General features: G+C 55.0%; 2 long non-coding RNA genes across 2 annotated transcripts; both read left to right on the forward strand.

Annotated features, from left to right (window-relative positions):
- The first annotated feature begins 2,281 nt into the window (after positions 1–2,281).
- LOC306807676 lies at positions 2,282–3,263 on the forward strand. The gene is made up of 4 exons (XR_013775781.1): positions 2,282–2,373; positions 2,588–2,701; positions 2,854–2,972; positions 3,132–3,263. It is a non-coding gene; the product is annotated as an uncharacterized lncRNA (long non-coding RNA).
- A 6,607-nt stretch (positions 3,264–9,870) lies between these two features.
- LOC306807632 lies at positions 9,871–10,952 on the forward strand. Its single transcript, XR_013775762.1, has 4 exons — positions 9,871–9,962; positions 10,177–10,290; positions 10,443–10,561; positions 10,721–10,952. It is a non-coding gene; the product is annotated as an uncharacterized lncRNA (long non-coding RNA).
- The last annotated feature ends 987 nt before the right edge of the window (positions 10,953–11,939 follow it).

Raw genomic sequence — 11,939 nt, forward strand, 5'->3', positions numbered from 1 at the left:
TTGCCTGAGCACAAAATTCTTTAGTATACTGGTCTGTAGATCATTCAGTTAAGCCACTAAAATCTCTGTATGTTACAGGAGCAGCTACTTAACTAGATGTAAAGAAAGTGTTTAAGAGGAACAGTGAATTTAGAGACTTCTACTAGTAGAGGATTCGGAAACTTCTCCTAAGAATATGTTTGATTTTTATTATTTACTGCAACGCTGAAGGAAGCGTAAGGATGCCAAAAGGAAAGTGAAAGCAAAGCAATAAACCTTTTATTGATTAGAAGCGTCTCATGGTTATTCCTTCAAGAAGCTTGCCAAACAAAGTTAGTTTCAAAATCCTTCCAAGGATCTAACAGGAAAACCTATTGGGAAAGCCAGTTAGGCAGCGTTTCCCAGCTGGGGCTGATGGTCTCGGGTTCTGGGCAGCCTGGAGTGGCGCTGCCTCAACAGCCCCTTTCTGCCTCCAGGGCCACCCTCGATGGCTGACCCGGGGCTCCCAGGGGGGCGCCTCCAGTGGCTGCTGGGGCGCTGAGCCCTGCCTGCCCCAACGGTGGGTGCACGATGCTGATGTCAGCGCGGCCATTGTGACCTGTGCCACCAAGGGCACAAAAGGGAGCGCTGGGCTCAGGCCCTGTGTCAGTGCGAGCTGACAACGGCCGGAGAAGGCAGGGCAGGGACGCGGCTGCCCAGGGACCCGAGGGATCCAGAGGAGACAGCAGCGTTCCTCAACGCGCCGACGGGAGCAGAAGGCGGACAGGAGCAGGGCTCACCAGGGCTGACCAGGGTTGTTGTGCCCTCGTGGCTCTGGGCCTGTTTGCCATCTCCCCACACCCTTCTTTCTCCACCAGAGAGAGGACAAGCGCCTGAAAGAGACAGTGGCATTCCTGCACAGGGCCACACTGCTGACCAGAAACATGAGTGACAGGAAACAAGAGGGCCCTGATGCCAGGGATCCAGGTGAGGGCAAAGCAGCCCTCCCACAGCCTGGCCCAGGGGCTCTTGGGGCCCCAGCGTGGGACCAGAGCAGAGGCAGGGGGAGGCAGGAGCTGCTCAGCCCTGCTGGGGCTGGACTCTCCTTCCTCCCCAAGTGGGGCCCAGCTGGGCCAGGGGGCAGCTGCTGGGACAGCCATGCCCGCAATGGCCCCGGCTCTCCAAGGCCTGCAGCCCTGCCCATCAGGCAGGCAGGGACAGAGCAGCCCTGGGGCCAATGCTGCAGGCTCAGAGCCCCGCAGAGGAGCTCATGCCCGCTGCCATTGGCTCTGTCCCCTGCAGCCTGCATGCTGTGCCACCGCGCTGAGGCTGACCCGGACACCTGCGGTGACAAACTGCAGAAGTTTGGGCTCTGTGCCCACGTGTTCTGTCTGGTGAGTGCCTCCAGGCTCTCTCTCCAGCATTGCAATGGGCACTCCATGCCACTCTCTCCTCATCCGACTCTCCCATTTTCTGCAGTATTTTGCCACTCTAGTTCCCAGACAAGATAATGAACGTGTTGGACTCATGGGCTTTGTCCCACGAGATATCCAGCTTGCAGTCAGGCGGGCGGCACAGAAGGTGAGAGCCTGACAAACGAGCAGGGAGATTTGTGCCAGGCGAGCTTTGCCTGAGCTCAGCCCAGACCCCGGGAGAGAAAGGCCGGCCCCTGCAGCCGGCTGTGGGACAAAGCCTGGCTGCCAGCAGCTGCACGGAGGCTCTGGCACAGGAGCCCCCTCCAGCAGGCAGCTCTGGGGCTGAGTCCCAGCAGCGGCCACAGGCTGTGCCCTGCCCGCAGCCACGGGGCTGCCTGGGGAGGCCCCGAGGCCGCCGCTGACGGGGCTGCTTGGCTCTTGCAGCACTGCTGTGTCTGCGGCCAGAGCGGGGCCACCATCCTGTGCTGCGAGGAAAACTGCGGCAGATGGTTCCACCTGCCCTGTGCCAAGGAGGGCGGCTGTGTCAATCAGTATATTCCTAATTACAGGTACCTCCCCCTCACTTCTGGCAGCCCTCAGGGAGGGATCCAGCATTTCTCATTTTGCCCATCCCTCTTCCCCCAGATCCTACTGCCATGAGCACTGTCCAGAGCTGGACGTGCAGGTGACTCCAGAGCCAGGCACAGAATGCCCCATCTGCATGGAGCCTGTGGAGGACAGGATGTCCTATAGAACAATGGCGTGCCCAGCGTGCAAAAGGGCCTGGTTCCACAGGGACTGCATCCAAGTAGGAGCCATGGCCTCAGCCCTGGGCACAGCAGGTGCTCAGCAGCACCAGGGCCCCGCTCACACTGCTTCTGTTTGCCCTGCAGGGACAGGCCATGCGCACTGGTGTGCTATGCCTCCAGTGCCCCATCTGCAGAAACATTAGAGAATTTCTAACCCAAATGTTCATCATGGGGATCCGAATCCCCTTCAGGTTGGTGTCCTTCTGCCTGGCGCACAAGACAGGAGGCTGCCAGCGCTGTGCTGTGCCAGGCCCTGCCCCAGCAGTCCTGGCCCTGGCCTGTGCCAGGAGTTGGGCTTCAGCTTTACAGATGACTTGGAAAAGCACTGGAGGAAGAGCAGGGACACCCTGCACCATCGTGAGGGCAGGACAGCAGAAACTCATCATCTTTTCCTTTCTGCATCAGAGAACCAACATGGGAGGACAACAATGCATTTGCGCATCTAGCAGAGAGGCACAGCCAGTGCAATGCCAGGGAATGCCTTTACCCAGGAGGCAGGGAACAGGCAGAGGAAGAGGGGTAAGTTGAGAAGCTCCACCCGGGGCACCGCAGAGAACCAGCAGAGTGTGTCAGCAAGGGCTCTACGCAGAAAGAGCCAGAAGAGCTTGGCCAGACAATCCCGTGCTGTGGACATTTTGTCTTCAGAGCCGTGAACGTATTTGCTTCCCTAGGCCCTGGGAACTTCTCCTGTGCTCCTCCTGTGCTGCTGAGGGCACCCACAGGCGCTGCTCTGGCCTGAGAAACTTCGTAGAAAGCTGGGAGTGTGACAGCTGTGCTGGTCTCGGCACAGGTATGAGGCAAAGCACCTGGGTGGCCCAGGGCTGGGAATGGTGTCCAGGCTGGGCTTGGCAGAGCCTGTCTGCTCCTGGAGGGCTGGGGGCACAGCTCTAGCCCAGCCTGGCCTGCCTTGGGCCTTGGGGCCTTTTGACATTGCTGCATGCCCTTACAGCCTCCAGGGGTGGCCCGGAGCTCCATGGCCCCAGCCTGACCAGTCAGTCAGGACTGGAGCCTTCTCATGGCTCCCCACAATCAGAGGCCATCAGCCCCAGCTCCCACAGCCTGCTGCCATCAGCTCTAGCTCCCCAGTCTCCAGAGACCAGCAGGCGCAGCAGCCACCCACGTGCAGCAGCACAGACGTCGCTGCCACCTTCTGCACTGGACACCAGCAGCTCCAGCACATCAGGGTCAACACACAGCAGCTCCATAGACCCTGAGAAAAGGGTCCATTCCAGGTGTGACAGGCCAGACCGCAGGAAAAACTGCTCTCGCCAGCAAGGTCAGGCCCCAAATCCACCCACCCAGTCAAGGAGTCACCGTGACAGGAGCAGCAGGGCAAAACCAAGGGCTCAGAGGCGCAGGCAAAGGGAGACACCATCACGGGAATTGCCCAGACGCAGCCGCTCCTGCCGGCAGCCTCGGGCCCAGAGTCCCGCTGCTCAGACAAGGAGTCGACGTGACAGGAGCCACAGCACAACTTCAGCAACTGAAGGGCCCAGGCGAAGGGAGACATGCTCGCAGACATGCTCCAGACGCAGCCGCTCCCCCCTGCAGCGTCGGGCCCAGAGTCCAGTTCTCCAGTCAAGGAGTAGCCATGACAGGAGCCACAGCACAACTTCAAGGGCCGAAAGGCCCCGACGAACAGAGACACCATCAGGGCCGTCCCCCAGACGCAGCCGCTCCCCCCTGCAGCATCGGGCCCAGAGTCCCGCTGCTCAGACAAGGAGTCGGCGTGACAGGAGACACAGCACAACTTCAATGGCCGAAAGACCCCAACAAACAGAGACACCATCAGGGCCGTCCCCCAGACGCAGCCGCTCCCCCCTGAAGCGTCGGGCCTCCAATCGACCTGTCCGGTGCAGGAGTCGCCAGGACAGGAGCAGCAGCACAGCAGCAAGGGCTGACAGGCCCAGGCGCAGGGGGACAGTGTCGGGGACGTCTCGCAGGAGCAACCGCAGCCCCCAGCGACGTGGGGCCTCAACTTGGACCGGAGACAGCAGCACTTAGTGCCTTCTTTTCCTTCTAGTCCCTCTGGTTGCTGCCATAAGTGAAGGTGAGAATCATCAACTCAGGGATTTGAGATTTGCAGGGCTGTGAGAAATCTGTATTAGTTCTTGATGTTTCTATCAGCACAAAAGAAGTCTCTGCTAAATACCTTGACTTCTACATTACCATGTATGAAGTGAAAAGTTACTTAAGAATGTGACAAATTAAAAATAACACTGCTTTCTGCCTTGCGACTCCAACCTCACAAGTTTCCCCACTGCTTCCTTTTGAAAGTTAATCACTCCTTCATGGGCTTGGATGTGTTTAGGGAGACATGAAGAGCAAGGATGCTCTTAGGGAAACTCTTTGGAAAGGACGTGTGCTGCGTTGCTATCCTTGAACAATCTCATTTTCAGTAAATCCAAAAGGAAGAAGAAAGAGAGTGAGGCACTGCCTCAAGTGTCTGAAGAAATTGATGACGACATTGCTGCTGATTTTAGAGACTTGCTTGGACCTTCAAGGAACAAACCATGAAAAGACTGTGGAAATACCCTGGGACAAAGAGTGCGTGCAGGACTCTGCCCCAGATGACCGTTCGGGACCTTTGCCTGAGAACAACGTAGCTCAGGAGCCAAATGCTTTCATGTTTTCCTTCTTTGGAGAAACAGAGGAGTTGGGCGTCAAAGAAGGTAACTGCAGAACCCTTCTAACAGTGCATTTCTAAGGAAGAGCTTCTGGCAGGCACTGTAGAGCAGTATGGTGTAAAGAAGGTCAGGATCCTGGGGACTTTCAGCAGCCTAAGTCAGTAAATAGGCAGAAGAATTTTGATCTTCATTTCTACCTGCCAAGGCCGGGGTAGATTAATGAGAGGTAACTCATGCTTGCATCTCAGGACTTTTGAAAAGGCATGCTTTGAGAAGGCATTGGGTTTAGTGCAGACTGGTGGAAAGCTTCTTGTCATCCCCTCAATTTCTCAAACAGGGAAAAAGGTGACACACCAGTCATATCAAGCTTCCTAGAATTCATCAAGATTGTAAAGAAAACGCATCTTAATGTAGAGTGATGAGCCACATCCTGGAGTTGACCCCAAGATCCATGAGCATTTCTAATGGTTACTGAATTCTATTCTTGGACCTTGAGAGAATGGAAACAGAATGACACATGATCATTGGCGTGTCCTAACCTCACATAAAATGAGGCTTTATGCAATGAAGAGGAAAGAATATTAAATCAAGTCACAGTCATGTAAGAAAGAAAAGAAATTGTGTGAAGGTATGCAAACTATTAAAAAACCTCAATGCATCCACCCAAAGCAACAAGGCCCCCACACTTGTGCTGAATTCAGAAGGTATTCAGTATCTTCTGAATGCAATGACAAATGTTTGAGAATACATAAGAGACCCCTAGAACAAAGGGTAAAATACAGGAGCAGAGATATAGCTCAGAGAATGTGGAAGGAAAACATTCTGTCCTTCCTGTGTCTGTCTTCTCCAGTGCAAGTATGTCACTTGAAAGAAGGAAGCTTTCCTGGCAAGACAGACCATCTGATTTTAGCTGTGTTTTGGTTTTGGTGCTGCTATTCCAGAGCCTTATGTACTTGGAACAGTAAAACAGGGATAAGTCACACGGCAGGAGGATCCATGTTTCTAAGACCGCAGTTCTAAAATTGATGATGAGCCTGAGACATCAGAAATTGAAAAGGACCAAGAAATGCAAGTTCCATTTGTTATCTGCTTGCCTGTAGTAGTTGGATGCTGTGGGAATATTGACAGCAGCACTCAGAGAATAACAAAGTGGCACTGCACACCTCTGAGCAATGAAAGTCATCCTGGAAAACCATTGGTGCTGCACAGGGTCAAACCTCCCAGCAGCCCATGTGGTGTCATGTTGAATATGGAAAGAGAAGTTGAGCACAAGAAATTAACTGGGTCCTTTTGGCTTGAGCAACCCCAAAGTGAGTTTGGCCAAAAGGCAAAGACACAGTCAGTTTTCTTCTATAAAGGGTGGTGGTTTTTTTTTTTTTAATAGAAGGCTCTATTTGGTTCCTATGGGATAAAGCTTTTCAATGCATCCCATTTCCCTGAAGCCCTACAGCTTTAACTCGTGTTCATGGAATTTGACTGTACCTTTTAAGATGCTCAAATCTGTTTGTATTTGTCTAAGTTTCTTTCTTTACCACACACAGAGAATCCTAGATTTTTATTCTCCTCCAAAGAGGATAAACGCCTAAGAGGTACGACAGAACTTCTTTACCGTAGTTTGTATGTTTTTTGCTTTAAAAATCTTACTAGAATTCAGTGAGGAGGAAAAAATGCTGCCTGGTTATTAATGTTTTGGAGTCCAAATTTGGCATCCTTCTTTGTAGTGGAATCCTGTGAGAAAGTGCTGGTAAAAGAAAGACTCAGCAGCTTTCTGGCTTTCTTTCATTTCAGGAAATTGCCTAATAGATATCGGGACTGGTAGAGCTTAGCAAAAAAATAGTCACTTGATAGGTTACCTAGACATTTGGGATCCTTTCAGGTATGTGTATCACCTTTAACTTTTTCTTGTCTTTCTGGTCTTACCATTAGGAATGTTGAATCTTCTTGTCAGCCCCTTGGGTCTGTGTGGTTTTTCATCCTAATGAATCTGGGGTTTTCTCTTCTGAATCTACAGAATTTTTTATTTAAAAAACAAGTGAACAACAACAAGAGGAGACATGCACGGTCCCAAAAAATTTCATAGGCCACCAAAACACTTGCTTGCTACATTTCGTAGAGTATGCTCTTCAGACAGGCTGAAATGCTGTTCTTGTCTTGAGACTTATTAGATAATTCTGATGAAATGTTACTGTGTTCATACAGTTACTGCCCTGCACTCTTCCAGTCTATCTGATTTCCAGAGTGAATTAAAATGGAGATCTCAGTCCTTAGCAGGCATCAGCTCTGGGGGAAGATGTGGGATCCTGGTGCTGAGCTTTTAATGAAACAGCTGATATTTCACTGCAATTTGGATTTCAGCACGTTCAGAAAAAACTGCTGCTGCCTTTCATTTTTCTTAGTACACCAGGCTGCAGTACAGAACATTGCTCTTGGAGCCAATGCCTGCTGGGGGCAAGATAGGAAGGATGTGAAGAAAATGTCTGATTTTATTGCTGGGTTGGGTTTTTTTCATATATATTTGTTGGAAGCAGCAGCACAATCAGAAGTGTTTATCCTTATTCATTGTTCTTTGTTTTGTGCAGAGGGCCCAAACTTATTTTGTAGATCTATAGAGTTTGGTGAAGAAATAGTGGGTTGGGAAGAGAGACATGGATTTTTGTTTAAGGTGAGTAGGTGAGGTCAGTTCCCTGGTAACTGTGACTGAAAGCTGAGCATGGGGAGGGAACACGGCTATAAATGTGCATGAGAATGTGCTCGTCTGTCAGACGAGCCTGAAATTTGTAATTGCCTGAGCACAAAATTCTTTAGTATACTGGTCTGTAGATCATTCAGTTAAGCCACTAAAATCTCTGTATGTTACAGGAGCAGCTACTTAACTAGATGTAAAGAAAGTGTTTAAGAGGAACAGTGAATTTAGAGACTTCTACTAGTAGAGGATTCGGAAACTTCTCCTAAGAATATGTTTGATTTTTATTATTTACTGCAACGCTGAAGGAAGCGTAAGGATGCCAAAAGGAAAGTGAAAGCAAAGCAATAAACCTTTTATTGATTAGAAGCGTCTCATGGTTATTCCTTCAAGAAGTTGCCAAACAAAGTTAGTTTCAAAATCCTTCCAAGGATCTAACAGGAAAACCTATTGGGAAAGCCAGTTAGGCAGCGTTTCCCAGCTGGGGCTGATGGTCTCGGGTTCTGGGCAGCCTGGAGTGGCGCTGCCTCAACAGCCCCTTTCTGCCTCCAGGGCCACCCTCGATGGCTGACCCGGGGCTCCCAGGGGGGCGCCTCCAGTGGCTGCTGGGGCGCTGAGCCCTGCCTGCCCCAACTGTGGGTGCACGATGCTGATGTCAGCGCGGCCATTGTGACCTGTGCCACCAAGGGCACAAAAGGGAGCGCTGGGCTCAGGCCCTGTGTCAGTGCGAGCTGACAACGGCCGGAGAAGGCAGGGCAGGGACGCGGCTGCCCAGGGACCCGAGGGATCCAGAGGAGACAGCAGCGTTCCTCAACGCGCCGACGGGAGCAGAAGGCGGACAGGAGCAGGGCTCACCAGGGCTGACCAGGGTTGTTGTGCCCTCGTGGCTCTGGGCCTGTTTGCCATCTCCCCACACCCTTCTTTCTCCACCAGAGAGAGGACAAGCGCCTGAAAGAGACAGTGGCATTCCTGCACAGGGCCACACTGCTGACCAGAAACATGAGTGACAGGAAACAAGAGGGCCCTGATGCCAGGGATCCAGGTGAGGGCAAAGCAGCCCTCCCACAGCCTGGCCCAGGGGCTCTTGGGGCCCCAGCGTGGGGCCAGAGCAGAGGCAGGGGGAGGCAGGAGCTGCTCAGCCCTGCTGGGGCTGGACTCTCCTTCCTCCCCAAGTGGGGCCCAGCTGGGCCAGGGGGCAGCTGCTGGGACAGCCATGCCCGCAATGGCCCCGGCTCTCCAAGGCCTGCAGCCCTGCCCATCAGGCAGGCAGGGACAGAGCAGCCCTGGGGCCAATGCTGCAGGCTCAGAGCCCCGCAGAGGAGCTCATGCCCGCTGCCATTGGCTCTGTCCCCTGCAGCCTGCATGCTGTGCCACCGCGCTGAGGCTGACCCGGACACCTGCGGTGACAAACTGCAGAAGTTTGGGCTCTGTGCCCACGTGTTCTGTCTGGTGAGTGCCTCCAGGCTCTCTCTCCAGCATTGCAATGGGCACTCCATGCCACTCTCTCCTCATCCGACTCTCCCATTTTCTGCAGTATTTTGCCACTCTAGTTCCCAGACAAGATAATGAACGTGTTGGACTCATGGGCTTTGTCCCACGAGATATCCAGCTTGCAGTCAGGCGGGCGGCACAGAAGGTGAGAGCCTGACAAACGAGCAGGGAGATTTGTGCCAGGCGAGCTTTGCCTGAGCTCAGCCCAGACCCCGGGAGAGAAAGGCCGGCCCCTGCAGCCGGCTGTGGGACAAAGCCTGGCTGCCAGCAGCTGCACGGAGGCTCTGGCACAGGAGCCCCCTCCAGCAGGCAGCTCTGGGGCTGAGTCCCAGCAGCGGCCACAGGCTGTGCCCTGCCCGCAGCCGCGGGGCTGCCTGGGGAGGCCCCGAGGCCGCCGCTGACGGGGCTGCTTGGCTCTTGCAGCACTGCTGTGTCTGCGGCCAGAGCGGGGCCACCATCCTGTGCTGCGAGGAAAACTGCGGCAGATGGTTCCACCTGCCCTGTGCCAAGGAGGGCGGCTGTGTCAATCAGTATATTCCTAATTACAGGTACCTCCCCCTCACTTCTGGCAGCCCTCAGGGAGGGATCCAGCATTTCTCATTTTGCCCATCCCTCTTCCCCCAGATCCTACTGCCATGAGCACTGTCCAGAGCTGGACGTGCAGGTGACTCCAGAGCCAGGCACAGAATGCCCCATCTGCATGGAGCCTGTGGAGGACAGGATGTCCTATAGAACAATGGCGTGCCCAGCGTGCAAAAGGGCCTGGTTCCACAGGGACTGCATCCAAGTAGGAGCCATGGCCTCAGCCCTGGGCACAGCAGGTGCTCAGCAGCACCAGGGCCCCGCTCACACTGCTTCTGTTTGCCCTGCAGGGACAGGCCATGCGCACTGGTGTGCTATGCCTCCAGTGCCCCATCTGCAGAAACATTAGAGAATTTCTAACCCAAATGTTCATCATGGGGATCCGAATCCCCTTCAGGTTGGTGTCCTTCTGCCTGGCGCACAAGACAGGAGGCTGCCAGCGCTGTGCTGTGCCAGGCCCTGCCCCAGCAGTCCTGGCCCTGGCCTGTGCCAGGAGTTGGGCTTCAGCTTTACAGATGACTTGGAAAAGCACTGGAGGAAGAGCAGGGACACCCTGCACCATCGTGAGGGCAGGACAGCAGAAACTCATCATCTTTTCCTTTCTGCATCAGAGAACCAACATGGGAGGACAACAATGCATTTGCGCATCTAGCAGAGAGGCACAGCCAGTGCAATGCCAGGGAATGCCTTTACCCAGGAGGCAGGGAACAGGCAGAGGAAGAGGGGTAAGTTGAGAAGCTCCACCCGGGGCACCGCAGAGAACCAGCAGAGTGTGTCAGCAAGGGCTCTACGCAGAAAGAGCCAGAAGAGCTTGGCCAGACAATCCCGTGCTGTGGACATTTTGTCTTCAGAGCCGTGAACGTATTTGCTTCCCTAGGCCCTGGGAACTTCTCCTGTGCTCCTCCTGTGCTGCTGAGGGCACCCACAGGCGCTGCTCTGGCCTGAGAAACTTCGTAGAAAGCTGGGAGTGTGACAGCTGTGCTGGTCTCGGCACAGGTATGAGGCAAAGCACCTGGGTGGCCCAGGGCTGGGAATGGTGTCCAGGCTGGGCTTGGCAGAGCCTGTCTGCTCCTGGAGGGCTGGGGGCACAGCTCTAGCCCAGCCTGGCCTGCCTTGGGCCTTGGGGCCTTTTGACATTGCTGCATGCCCTTACAGCCTCCAGGGGTGGCCCGGAGCTCCATGGCCCCAGCCTGACCAGTCAGTCAGGACTGGAGCCTTCTCATGGCTCCCCACAATCAGAGGCCATCAGCCCCAGCTCCCGCAGCCTGCTGCCATCAGCTCTAGCTCCCCAGTCTCCAGAGACCAGCAGGCGCAGCAGCCACCCACGTGCAGCAGCACAGACGTCGCTGCCACCTTCTGCACTGGACACCAGCAGCTCCAGCACATCAGGGTCAACACACAGCAGCTCCATAGACCCTGAGAAAAGGGTCCATTCCAGGTGTGACAGGCCAGACCGCAGGAAAAACTGCTCTCGCCAGCAAGGTCAGGCCCCAAATCCACCCACCCAGTCAAGGAGTCACCGTGACAGGAGCAGCAGGGCAAAACCAAGGGCTCAGAGGCGCAGGCAAAGGGAGACACCATCACGGGAATTGCCCAGACGCAGCCGCTCCTGCCGGCAGCCTCGGGCCCAGAGTCCCGCTGCTCAGACAAGGAGTCGACGTGACAGGAGTCACAGCACAACTTCAGCAACTGAAGGGCCCAGGCGAAGGGAGACATGCTCGCAGACATGCTCCAGACGCAGCCGCTCCCCCCTGCAGCGTCGGGCCCAGAGTCCAGTTCTCCAGTCAAGGAGTAGCCATGACAGGAGCCACAGCACAACTTCAAGGGCCGAAAGGCCCCGACGAACAGAGACACCATCAGGGCCGTCCCCCAGACGCAGCCGCTCCCCCCTGCAGCATCGGGCCCAGAGTCCCGCTGCTCAGACAAGGAGTCGGCGTGACAGGAGACACAGCACAGCATCACGGGCTGACAGGCCCAGGCAAACACAGACACCATCAGGGCCGTCCCCCAGACGCAGCCGCTCCCCCCTGCAGCGTCGGGCCCAGAGTCCCGCTGCTCAGACAAGGAGTCGGCGTGACAGGAGACACAGCACAACTTCAATGGCCGAAAGACCCCAACAAACAGAGACACCATCAGGGCCGTCCCCCAGACGCAGCCGCTCCCCCCTGCAGCGTCGGGCCTCCAATCGACCTGTCCGGTGCAGGAGTCGCCAGGACAGGAGCAGCAGCACAGCAGCAAGGGCTGACAGGCCCAGGCGCAGGGGGACAGTGTCGGGGACGTCTCGCAGGAGCAACCGCAGCCCCCAGCGACGTGGGGCCTCAACTTGGACCGGAGACAGCAGCACTTAGTGCCTTCTTTTCCTTCTAGTCCCTCT

The sequence above is a fragment of the Erithacus rubecula genome (assembly GCF_903797595.1).
Source record: "Erithacus rubecula genome assembly, chromosome: 13".
Taxonomy (NCBI): Eukaryota; Metazoa; Chordata; class Aves; order Passeriformes; family Muscicapidae; genus Erithacus; species Erithacus rubecula.